The sequence below is a fragment of the Notamacropus eugenii genome, chromosome 2 (genome assembly GCF_028372415.1).
Source record: "Notamacropus eugenii isolate mMacEug1 chromosome 2, mMacEug1.pri_v2, whole genome shotgun sequence".
Taxonomy (NCBI): Eukaryota; Metazoa; Chordata; class Mammalia; order Diprotodontia; family Macropodidae; genus Notamacropus; species Notamacropus eugenii.
Window position 1 is genome coordinate 324,143,470 of NC_092873.1, and position 12,943 is coordinate 324,156,412.

Consider the following 12,943-nt stretch of genomic DNA (forward strand, 5'->3'; position numbering starts at 1 on the left):
TATAGCAAGTGGTAGAGCCAGGATTTGAATCCAGGTCCTATGACGCCAAAGTTATTGCTTTTCCCCCTGTACCACATTGTCTCCCATAGGGATAAGATGAGGGAAATATGGTTAGACAGCAGTTAATGGTTATGAAAATGATGAGCTTGATGATGTTAGAAAAACATAGATAATGAAGAACAAAATGAGCGGAACCAAGAGAGTATTGTATATAGTAACAGCAATATTTTTTTAAGAATGACTTTGAGCAAATTAGTCCTTTATTATAAATGCCTAAGTTGACTACAAAGGAATATGAAGGAAGAAATTGTCTGCATCCAGAGAAAGAACTGATAAATAGAAATATATATATATATACATATATATGTATGTGTATATATATATATATATGTATGTGTATATATATATATATATATATATATATATATATATATATATATATATATATATATATATATATATATATGGAGAGAGAGAGGGAGAGAGAGAGAATAACCTTACACATTTATACATATTTGCATCTAATGGTGGCCATCTCTAGCATAGGAGACAGAGGGAAGAAAAAAAGTAGAAAAAAAAGAAACTTACGTGATAACTTTATCATATATTTAAAAGGAATGGCACGTTGTACATAACAGATTTTCAGTTTCATCTTTTTTATTATATTATGTTATAGAAATACTTGTTTTCTTCGATAAATTAAAAATTGAGCAAATAAAGCTTAAAAAGAAAGAGATCACGGGGGAGGGTGGATGGTTAATATACTACAAACTTAATGTAAGTGTGATGTAGCAATACAAGCTGCACTAAGCTTGCGGTATGAATGCACTTCTAGGTTGGTTTAGGAGAGGCATAGTTTCCAGAAATAAAGAGATGATAGGTCTACTACACTTCCTTCATCAAACCATACCAGAATTCAGTTATGGTCATAAAAGATTAAGAATGACATTGCTAAGCTATGGAGAGTATCCAGGGGAAGACAATCAGGTTGGTGAAAGGTCTTGAGTCCATGTCGTGTGAAGCATGGTTAAAGGAACTCAGGATGGTTAGCCTGGAGAAGGCTAAGGGGAAATATGCTAGCTGTCTTCAAGTATTTCAAAGTTTGTCACTGACCATTCCCAGTTCCTTTAACTAAATTTCATAATCATGGACTGAAGGTCATTTATCACTCTGATTGCCTGGCTGTGACACTCTCCACAACTTATCAATGTCTTTTTAAAACTGTGAATCCCAGAAGGGAAGACGATACTCTAGATGAGATATGATGAAAGCAGAGCATAGTGGAACAATCGCTTCCCTATTCCTGGCAAAATGCCCTCTTGATGCAGCCCAAGATAGTATTAACTTTCTTAGCCATCATATCACACTGCTGACTCATATTGGCTCATAGAGTCAACCAATAAACATTTATTAAGGATCTAGTGGACAGAGTGCTGGGCTTGGAGTTAGGAAGACTCATTATCCTGAGTTCTTATCTGGCCTCAAACACTTACTAGCTGTGTGACTCTGGGCAAGTCACTTAACCCTTTTTGTCTCAGTTTCCTCATCTGTAGAATGTAAAAAGAAATGACAAATTACTTCAGTAGGTCTGCCAAGAAAACCTCAAATGGGGTCATGATGAGTCAGACATGACTGAAATGATTGAACAACGTATCAGTCATTGGAGTCCACTAAAACCCCAGACCTTTTCCTGAATAATGGATATCTATGATTTCTTCATCTTACACTTGTAAAGTTGCTTTTTTGTATCTAAGTATAAAGCTTATCATTTATCCCTACTGAATTTCAGTTGATCAGATTCAGTCTAGTGTTTAGCCTGTCACAGTCCTTTCAGATCCTAACTGTCATCCAGTACGTTAGCTATCCTTCCCGGCTTTGTGTAATTGTGTATCTATTTCATATCTCCATCTTCTCTACAAGAATAGCACAAAATCTTTATTAAAAGCTCTGCTAAAATCTAGGTAAATTATATTCACAGCATTCTCCCCATCTGTTAATTCAGTAATCCTATCAAAAAAGGAAATATTCTTTTGTGTATTTTTTAATCATATTCTGATGTGACCTATTCATGATGAAATCATCTTGACTCTTTGAAATGACTGCTTCTAAAGATTCACCAATTAGCTAAATAATTGTTGATTTTGGAAAATTAAGACATTTTCCCTTTTTAAATATGTTGGCATTTCTCCTGTTTTCCATAATCTTTGAGATACAACAGAAAGTAGTTTAGCAATCATATAAGCCAGTTGTTTTTGTTTTTAATGACTGGGTAATCTTATATTGTCCAGGCTCAAGTGTAAGGACTATTTACTGGTCTTATCCACTATGGATTGATGCAGGAACTTTTTGATCTGCTCTGTTTCTGACCTAGTATCATTTGCCCTTCCTTAGGCCATCTAGTGGTCTCTGCTTCTGGGGAAGATCATCATAGTGATGCCAGACTTAGTATGAACACCTGATTGGCTTAGTTCGTCTGATTATCCCAGTGCATTTCAGAAGTCCTAAGCTCAGGAGATCCTCTAGACTCAACCTTCCTGGCCCCAGGATTAAAAGTGTTTCCTTAGCTGCCAGAATGTGGTTCATCTGAGCCAGGGCACTTGAATCCCTCAGGGACAGTTCTCTCCTTACTTCTCTTGGGTATCAGTTCCTGGACAAGCACTTTTATTCTGTCATTTAGAGTATAAAGGTCATACTTCCCAAAGATTCCCATCATGTCCAACCAGTTCCTTCCTGTTAGTGAGAATGAGATATGGAATAGAGAACCTCTTGCTGGTTTCTCTACTTTTTGAAGAATGATATTATCACTAAGGCAAGTCAAGAAGTTATTCATTGCTCTGCTTTTGGCAGAAAGAGATGGATGGATGAATGGATAGATGGATGGATGGATGGATGGATGGATGGATGGATGGAGAGATAGAAAGACAGAAACATCAAGAGAGAGAGAGAGAGCCCCTGCAGATATCTGGATAATTGAAATCCCCCCTCAGTCCTATCTCATACTTGATCTGTTCTTATCTAGTTCCTCTTTCTGTCCATAAGTTCTGTGGTATCTGCCAATGGCTAAATCATTTCTATGTCTCCCTCCTTTGACTACCTGAGAGGCAGTTAGCTAGGTAGCACAGTGGATGGAGCTTCTTAGCATGGAGTCAGAAATACCTGAATTTCAAATCTAGTCTCACACACACTAGCCATGGAATCCTAAGTCATTTAATATCTGTTTGCCTCAGTTTCCATAACTGTAAAATGGATATAATACTTACTTATGTATACTTACCTCCTAGGTAAATTAAGAAAATCAAATGAGATTATATTTGTAAAGTTCTTAGCCCAGTGCCCAACACATAATAGACACTTAATAAGTGTTTCTTTCTTTCCTTTCTTCCTTCACCCAAATACTCTTCTTCATGCTTCCCCTCTCTGGTTCTTGAATTTTCTGAAAATTAAGTATGCCTTCTCAATATACAATGCTAATCTTCTGCCCCTTTTATTAGTCCTGTATCTTTTGAGGAAGATAAACCCATCCAGAGTCATAGTGCAGTCACAGGTTTCATCTCACCAAATCTTACACCCATGATGTCCAATTTGCCTCCTCGAATTAAGAGCCCTACTTCCTCTTGTTTATGACTTAAACTTAGGCATTTGTATACTGTTTACTTGAGGCCATGGATTTTATTACTAGTTTTTTCCTTCGTTCCTTTGTTTCCTGTGAATTTCTGTGTATTTTAGGGGCTATTATACTTCCTTCTTAGTGGTTATTGAGTATAGCCTTTTCCCTCTCTCATTTTCTTTTAGCTTAAAGTCCTTTTCATTATATTTGCAAGATATTCAGAAAGTATATTCTTACCAGCCTTTGTGAGATATATTCCATCTCAGACCGGGAATCTGTCAGTCCCAAATTATAAGCTTTGGTCCAGAAATCCAAATCCGTTCCTAGATAGCAGCTGTTAACCAGTTCACTTCTTAAATTAAATTTTCCCTTTTTGTTTCTTCTCTTTGGTAGAAAATAATAAACAACCTGTGTGCCTATGATCTTTAATTTTTTTGCCCGACATGATAATCATTGGTAATAGTCAGTGGTTTATTGGCAAATGCTTAACAACCAGTTCTCTCCCTCTCAAAAAAAGGAAGTGCATATGACACATTTTTAAGTTTAATCTGCATTATTAACATTTTTCATCACCTTCTTAAATCTTCACTAGAAAATCAAACATAACAATAAACCAAGCCCTCTTTGTAGTACTTGCCCATTTCTGAGGTATAAATGCTCATACTGAAAATTTAGCCACCAGCTCTTTATAAGCCGGTACAAAATGACTCCAGTGCACTGCTAGCAATCGTTTTTAGGTTCCTTCAGAAAAGATTCTTTGAGCCAATGTGAACCTTAAGGAGTGGGTAGTTTTCATACATTTTCATAAGTCTTGGGAGGCTCTCTCTTAGATACTAGAAACCTGCCCTAGAAAAATAATGAACCTCTCTATTGTCGTCATCAGGTCAACAAATACCTCAGTATCCTGGACAATGAATCATTAACTACAATAACTATAGTCTTATTCCTCTGCCTTTCAGTGGGTGAATCTGATAGTTCCTGTGGTTCTACCATATCATTCTTGGAAGGATAATAATCTTCCTCCTCAGAGCAACTAGCTCTCTCCTCTTCAGGAAGAGCCTCAAATCTGGTTTTTAAGCTGTGATAGTACAGAACCCCTTTTCCTTCCCTTTCCTCTCTATATAAGAATTTTCCATTGACCATCATTCTTACAAGTGTCAAGGGTCAAGTCTATGCTTCTCCACTTCAGATCTTTTTTTTTTTCTTTTCACTACCATTGAAGCTTTGCTTTAATTTCTTTTAGGAACACTTCAATCTCTGTAACAACCTGGACTGTGGAAATGTGTTGAAGTTTCTTTGCCTTCTTCAGGAAAGAGAGATGAGTTCACATCAGGAACACAAATAACAGCCATCAAACTATGGCAAAAAGATATATCCTATGCCTTGAGGCTGTTGCTGTACAATTTCCCCTCCTATTTACCACAATGGTGGAGATTTTCAGCTCAGCCTTGTCTCTTGAAACCTACTTGTAGTTGTTCATACAATCCTAAACATCTGATTAAAAGTTTTTATAGCCAAATACCACTTCTTGATAACATGGCAACCCCATCCAAATTCCTTTTCCTTGTTTTATCAACTAATTGCACTGCAACAGGCAATTGCACTCAGCTCCTGTGTAGCCAGGGGTATACTACAGCCATTTCTTACTGACTAGGGGGGCAGCTAGGTGGTGCAGTGGATAGAGCACCAGTGCAGGAGTCAGGAGGACCTGAGTTCAAATTTCACCTCAGACACTTGACAATCACTAGCTGTGTGACCTTAGGCAAGTCACTTAACCCCAACTGCCTCATCCTGGGTCATCTCCAGTCATCCTGATGAATATCTGGTCACTGGATTCAGATGGCTCTGGAGGAGAAGCGAGGCTGGTGACCTGCACAGCCGTTCTTCACTCAAAGTCAAGTGCAAGTCATGTCATTATTTCTCTGATGGCATGTTCTTTTTTCGCAACGAAGGACAAACACACACACTGGCTAGAGAGCTGATTGTTAACTTTCAACGCAAGTGAAACTTCCACTTTGGACGTTACAAATCAGTTCTTGATTTGCTGTTTTGTTGACTGTCTAGACTTGAGAAAATGATGGAAAAAATGCTAAGAATGTAAATTAAACTTAGTAGTGTGCTGTAGTTTTGAAGAGCAGATTGTTAAACATTTACCAGTGTATCATTGCCTTCAACTTTACACTGATTTCCTGTCTTTTTCACTAATTTGCCCCCAACCAACTAAGATATGTTTTATGCTCTAATTGTTCCACTTAGTTTTTCTTACTTAATTTACCTTGTCTTGCCAACTGTATTCTCTATGCTTCTGATTCTATCTGTTTAGGATCTATTCCCTAATCCAAGGCTAGACAAAATGTTTTTGGGCCCAAGAGGAAAAAACAAGGAGCAGTGTGTGGAAGTTGCAAAGAGGTAAACTGGGGTTTCATGTCCAAAAAACTACTGAATAATTAGCAAAATCCGAATGTGGAATGGGAAAGTCGTAAACATCCTCTGACTGGAGATTTTCAAACAGAATTTGGACGACCACTTATTGGGACCCTTCTGACTCCTCTACAACATTTGATGTTGCCAGGCATCCTCTCCTCCTAGATACCTTTTCCGCTCTGAGTTTTCATAACATCCCTTTTCTTTGATTCTCCTCCCTGTCTTACTGATGCTCTCCTTTGCTGGATCTTGATCCAGGTCACACTCCCTAGCTATGGAGTGTACTCCAAGTCTGTTCTGGGTCTCCTCTTCTGCTTCTACCTTCTCTCACATGGTGATCTCATTTTTACCATGGGTTTAATGATCATCCTGATGTAGGTGACTCTCAGATCTAAATAATCAGCCCTAGTCAATCTCCTGCATCATTGATTGCATTTTACTGGACATTTTGAACTGGATGTGTTATAGACACCCTTAAAAAAAATCAGTCAAGTTCAAATGACTTGCCCAAGGTCACACATCTAGTAAGTGTCTAAGATAAGATTTGAACTCAGAGCGTCTTTACTCCAGGGTTGGTGCTCTATCCACTGTTCCGTCTATCTGCCCCTTAGAGGCATCTGAACTTAACATGTCTATAACTGATCTCTATCTTTCACCTCAAGATCTATCCCTTTTTCTGAACTTCCTAGCTACTTTTGAAGGAATCATTATCCCACCAGCCAAACAGGCTTGTAATCTCTGTGCTGTCTTCCAGCCCTTACTTTTACTCATACCACACATTCAATCAGTTGAAAAATCTTGTCATTTCTATGTATACTCCTTCTAAAAGCCTTAATAATAAAGAAGTTCTTAGGAGCTACAAGTGTCATCTTCCCATGTAGGAATATAAATAGTATAACTTTATTGAATCCCTTATGGTTTCTCTTTCCTTTCTGTTTTTTTATGCTTCTCTTGAATCTTGTATTTGAAAGTCAAATTTTTTATTTAGCTCTGGTCTTTTTTTCATCAGGAATGATTGAAAGTCCTCAATTTAATTAAATATCCATTTTTCCCCTCTAAAAGATTATACTCAGTTTTGCTGGGTAGATGATTCTTGGTTATAATCCTAGCTCTTTTGCTCTTCAGAATATTATATTCTAAGCCCTTTGATCCTTAAATGTAAAAATTGCTAAATCTTGTGTTATCCTGACTGTGGCTCCATGATATTTGAATTTTTTCTTTCTGGCTGCTTAAAATATTTTCTCCTTGCCCTGGGAGCTCTGGGATTTGGCTAGAATATTCCAGGGAGTTTTCATTTTGGGATCTCTTTCAGAAGGTGATTAGTGAATTCTTTCAACTTCTATTTTTCCCCTCTAGTTCTAGGACACCAGGGCAGTTTTCCTTGATAATTTCTTGAAATGTGATGTCTAGGCTCCCTTTTTGATCATGGCTTTCAGATAGTCCAATGATTCTTAAATTACCTCTCCTCAACCTATCTTCTAGGTCAACTGTTTTTCCAGTGAGATATTTCCACATTTTCTCCTATTTTTTCATTCTTTTGATTTTGTTTTATTGCTTCTTGATGTCTCACGGAGTCATTAACTTCTACTTCCAAATTCTAATTCTGAAGAAATTATTTTCTTCGGTGATCATTTGTACCTCCTTATCCATTTGGCCAATTCTACTTTTTAGGGAATTATTCTTTTCAGCGAATTTTTGTGACTCTTTTGCCATTTGACCTATTCTATTTTGAAGGTGTATATTTTCAGTATTTTTTGTGCTATCTTTATTAAGCCGTTGATTCTTTTTTCATTATTTTCTTGTATCGTGCTCTTTTTCTATTTTTCTTCTACTTCTCTCATTTGATTTTTAAATGACTGTTTGTGCTTCTCCAGGGTCTGAGGCCAATCCACATTTTTCTTTAAGGCTATTCAGATAGCTGCTTTGATTTTGGTATTGTCTTCTGAGTTTATGTTTTAGTAACTTTCTATGGTCAGGTTCTTTTTGATGTAGTTTACTCATTTCCCCAGTCTGTTTTTTGACTTTAAACTTTATATTAAAGTGGGACTCTGCTCCAGGGTTCAGGTTGCTTGTGCTGCTGTTTTCAGAGCTAGTTCTGAGTGTCTACACATTTTATTCTTCCAAGGTGGTATGACCTAGGGAGAGGTATGGTCATTGCTCTCCTAGCTTGTGCTGTGGTCTGTGAGCAACCACAAATACTCTTTTCCACCCTTGAACTGTGACCAGAGCTCTTGGTAGTGCTCCTTGCCCTGGGACTGTGACCTGGATCTGAGCATGAGCAACAATCAAGTCCTGCTCCCAGTGCTATCAAAGGATTCTCTGTAATCTCCTTCTGACCAGTTGTCAGATGTGTGTGGACAGATCTCCAGAAGCTGCCTACAATTCACTCACCCCCAAAGCCTGCTAATGACTTTCTGGGCCAGGCCTGTGCTGGACTGTACTCCACTTTCACCCCAGTGAGACAGACCTTTCCTGCTGACCTTCTAAGTTATCTTGTGCTACAAATGTGTTTCATCATGTCCTTATGTTGTTTTTGCTACTCCAGAATTTGTTTTGAGGCATTATTTTAACCATTGTTTGGATGAGAATTTGGTAGAGCTCAGGAAAATCCCATCTTGGCTCCACCTCTAAATCTTATCATTTCTATGTTGATACAATCATTTTCCTCCACCCTAGTTAAGACCCTCATTACACCTCTTGCCTGGACTATTGCACTAGCTTTCTAATTGGTCTCTGTGCCTCAAGCTTTGCAGCTCTCAGTGTCCACAAAACTGTCAAAGTTATTATCCTAAAGCGTATGTAAGTCTGCCCCTGTCATTTCCCTATTCAATAAACTCCAGTTGCTCCCTTTTACTTCTAGGACCAAATAGAAAAATCTCTGATTAGTATTTAAAGCCATTTATAATCTGGTCCTAATATATCTTTCCAGTTGTACTGTGAATTTTTCCCCTTCACATACTCTACAAGCCAGTCAAATGGTTCTTCTGATCATTCTTCACATATGACAGTCCTTCTATGGTCTCTGTACCTTGGCACTGGCTGCTCCTCATGCCTGGAATGTCATCCTATTTTATCTTGGCTTCTTAAAATCCCTAGTTTCTTTTAAGGCTCAGCTTGCAGCCACTTTCTACCGAATGCTTTACTAATCCCCCGAGCTGCTACTACCCTTCCCCCATCCAAAACCAATCACTTTGTATCTATTTTGTATATATTACTACTACTACTACTACTACCTAGCTAGTATTTGCATAACACCTACTATGTGCCAGGAACTATGCTAAGCACTATCTCATAGACTAGATCACTTCCAGACTATGTGTTCTTTCCCTAATGGAAAGTAGGCTTCTCAAGGGAATGGACTACTTCCCTTCTGTTTTTGTTTCTCCAGTCTCTGGCACATAGTAAGAACTTAATATATCCTTATTTGCAACAGTGATTGCAACACTGTCATGTTGCTCCCTGGAACATGATAGGTGCTTAATAAACATTGATTAACTGATTGATGGTTCAGACGAGCAGGAGTAGAATTAGGAGAGAACATTGTTATGAAATCCAAATTGGGGTGGGGTGTGGATGGGGCAGAGGAGAGAGAGAGAGAGAGAGAGAGAGAGAGACAGAGAGAGAGAGACAGAGACAGAGACAGAGAGAGAGACAGAGACAGAGAGAGAAAGAGACACTAAGAGAAAGGGGGTGCCAGTGTCAAAAGCCTGCAGAGAGGTAAAGAAGAATGAGGACTAAGACCTTTAGATTGAGCGATGGAAAATAGCTGGGTGATGTTGGAGAGAACAATTTCAGGTGACTGATGATTGGTGGGCCTAGAGGCTAATTGCAAGGGGTTGAGAAAGGAGTCAAAGATAGGAAATTGAAGGCAAAGAAAGTGAAAGTGAATAGAGAGAAGTGCTTTCTACTTAACTCACCTGGTTTTTGTAAGGGTCGAAAAAAGTGCTTTGAGACCTTTAAAGAGTCATACAAATATCTATCATTGTTAATAAATAATTTTTGAATATTAGAATTGAATAAGGATTTATGCAAAAATGCTTTGTTGACTACAACATGGGACCTTAAGAAATGTGTAGGGTAGAGAAGAAAAGCAATGAGAAGGAAGAAATAGCAGCTTAGAAAATACGATCATCTCCCACTCTTGAGTCCAAGTGCTTCAGGCAGAGGCCCTTTCCCAAAATCTATTTCTGCCTTAGCTCCAGCTCCTTCAGGTCTGTAAAGCTCAGGAACATTCTAGTTGCCATTTACAAGTGCTTTGTTTGGGGGTGGGTGGGAAAGATGGGGGGGGGGAGGTGAAGAGGAATCCTGATTGGATAAATCCTTCACTTAAACGGAGAGAGGGAGAAGTTGCCAAGCAGAAAGGGTGGGAGGCAAGGGAGGAGGGAAGAAGCTTTTTGTGATTACCTCAGAATTTCCTTATGATTATAGATAAAGCTCTACCTAGAGCAAAGTCCAACTCTGACCAGGTTGATCAAAAACAAGGAGCTGAAGATGAGAGCTAGATAGCAAGTGAGGTTTAAATTGGGTTGAGGGTCTTCCCCTTTCCCCCTAAAAGGCCCCTTCTCCATAGCAAAACCTAAAAATCCTTTTATCTGCATTGCCAGGAGAACAGCTTGCTTGAAAAGCAAGGGCTGTCATCCTGTAATTAAATCTGAGACCCCCCCCTTCCTACATGACGTAGCAAAGAAGCTACTTATATAACATAACTAAAAATAAGTTGATGAAGAGATGCGCATTTATTCTCCCTGTTTCTAGTCTTTTCTTATGAAATCTTCATCTTGGCTTCTGTTGATCCTCAGGGTCTCAGCTGAAACTCTATAGTGTCAGTCACCTCCACCTTCTGTCTGGATTCACACCTAAGCCCTTTGCATCTCCCAAGAAGTAGCCACCTGGGGACAAGATGGTGCATAAGGACCAGTTGAATCTATCACTTCAGAGCAGGTGGTATCTGAAAAGAGTCCAATGCTTAAATGTCACTATGGTTAGAAACTGTCTGGGCAGAAACAAACCTGAAAAACGGAAATGGGAAAGACTCCAGACCAAATCTTGCCTAGCAAAACCCTTTTACTTCACCCCTAATACTTGGCATGAGCTTTGTTCTGGGATTCCAGGGAGGATTTTGGTCTGAGGCAAAGCCAGGATAGGCCATTCTTACTTGGAGGGGATAGAGGATTGGAGCATCCCCACGTCTTCTTTAAAAACTTTTGACTCCCTCTAAAGTAAGTGAGACAATCCAATACTTATTAAATGTCTGCTCCATGTAAGACATTGTGCCAGGCTCTGAAAAGACAAAGTTACAAATGACACAGTCCCTGACTTTGCATAATTTACTATCTAATGGGAGATATGACACAAATAAATATGATACAAGACAGACTATGACAAAAAACAAAGGAAAGGGTTACACAGATGCTCGAGGAGAATTCTGACAGAGGTATCACTTTCAGTTGTACCAGGGGAGACTTTATGAAGGAGGTGCCAATTGAGGGAGGCCTTGAAGAAAGAAAAGAATTTCAATAGGCAAAATGTGTAGAGAGTGTATTCCAGGTATAAGCTACATGAAGGAAGAGATCACGGATCAAAGTGATGTCTTATTGGCATGGAATTTAGAGTACATAAAGAAAAGTAGTATAGGTGGGGTGGGGGTTGAGGGGTAGGAAGGTCCGAAGGGTAGGTTGGAACCAGATTGTGGAGAGTCTTAAATTCTAGATTAAAGGATTTATATTTTATTTTATTGTCAATAGAAGGCTACTGAAAGTTTTGATCAGGGGAATTATATGGTCAGTTTTATGCATTAGCAAGATTATATTGCCAATTATGTGAAGGATGGATTAGAGCCTGGAGATTGGGAGAAAAGATAGGAAGCTATTATAGTAGTCCATAGGAGAGTTTGCCATGCAAATCTAACAATAACAACCAATACTGAGCCCTCAGGGCTGGAGTACTTTTTTGTCTCCCTTTCTACTAAAGAACCCCTTTCAGTACTGGATCAAGGCATTCATAGACTAGGTTCAGTGCTGGAGGAGGAATCTTATTATCTAAAAGAAGAATCTGGCTCTTTTAGCCAAATTCTTTGGCTCTTTATACCCCAACCATGGAGCCCAGGGAAAATTAATTAAGGTTTAAGTTTGGGGTAATGTCTAGGGTCTTCCCAAGGAAGAAGCATAAAAATATTCAGTAAATACTCTAGAGTGGGTATAGGACAGCTATTTATTTCCTCCATGTTAACAGACTTAGAAAAGAAACAGCAGTAGCAGTAGTAATATAAATATTTATTGTCTTCTTCAAGGAAGTCCATATCTAAAGTATCATGACATGGTCCAGTTTGCAGAACTGATGGAGAGGCATTTCACCTAGGCTTTGCACTGTCCAAATAATTCCCTCCAGGTCAGGGTTTATCTTCCTGCTGGTGGTTATTTTCTGCCTTCAGAAATTATAGAGATTGTAGACTGTAGAAATTGTAGGATGTAGAGAGAGTACCGTACTCCGTCCTCCTCATACTGACTGAGGACCCAGGATTTCTAAACATCTCAAACATCCAAAATAACCTCTAGAACCTCTAGAAAGCTAGAACTATTTGTCTCAGGATTAATACTCAGTCATCTATGATCAGTCAAAGAAATAAAACAAAATTAGCATGCTGCCAGAGTCCTATGGCCCAAGTGAAAACTCATCTAAACTTATAGGTACTTTGACTGCTATGGGCTTGCCATTTACTATTTCTGCCAGTGCAGGAGAAGGGCACCAGCTGAACCCTCATAGATCCGGGGGGAAGAATGGAAGGTCTTCTACTATGCCACAGATAGGAAGAGGAGAAAAGGCAAGAAGGCAGATTCATTCTCTTTTAAGGATCCCAAAGAATAAAAAGTCAACGGATAGCTCTTCTGGCTTGGTGGTCAAAATGGGTATTAC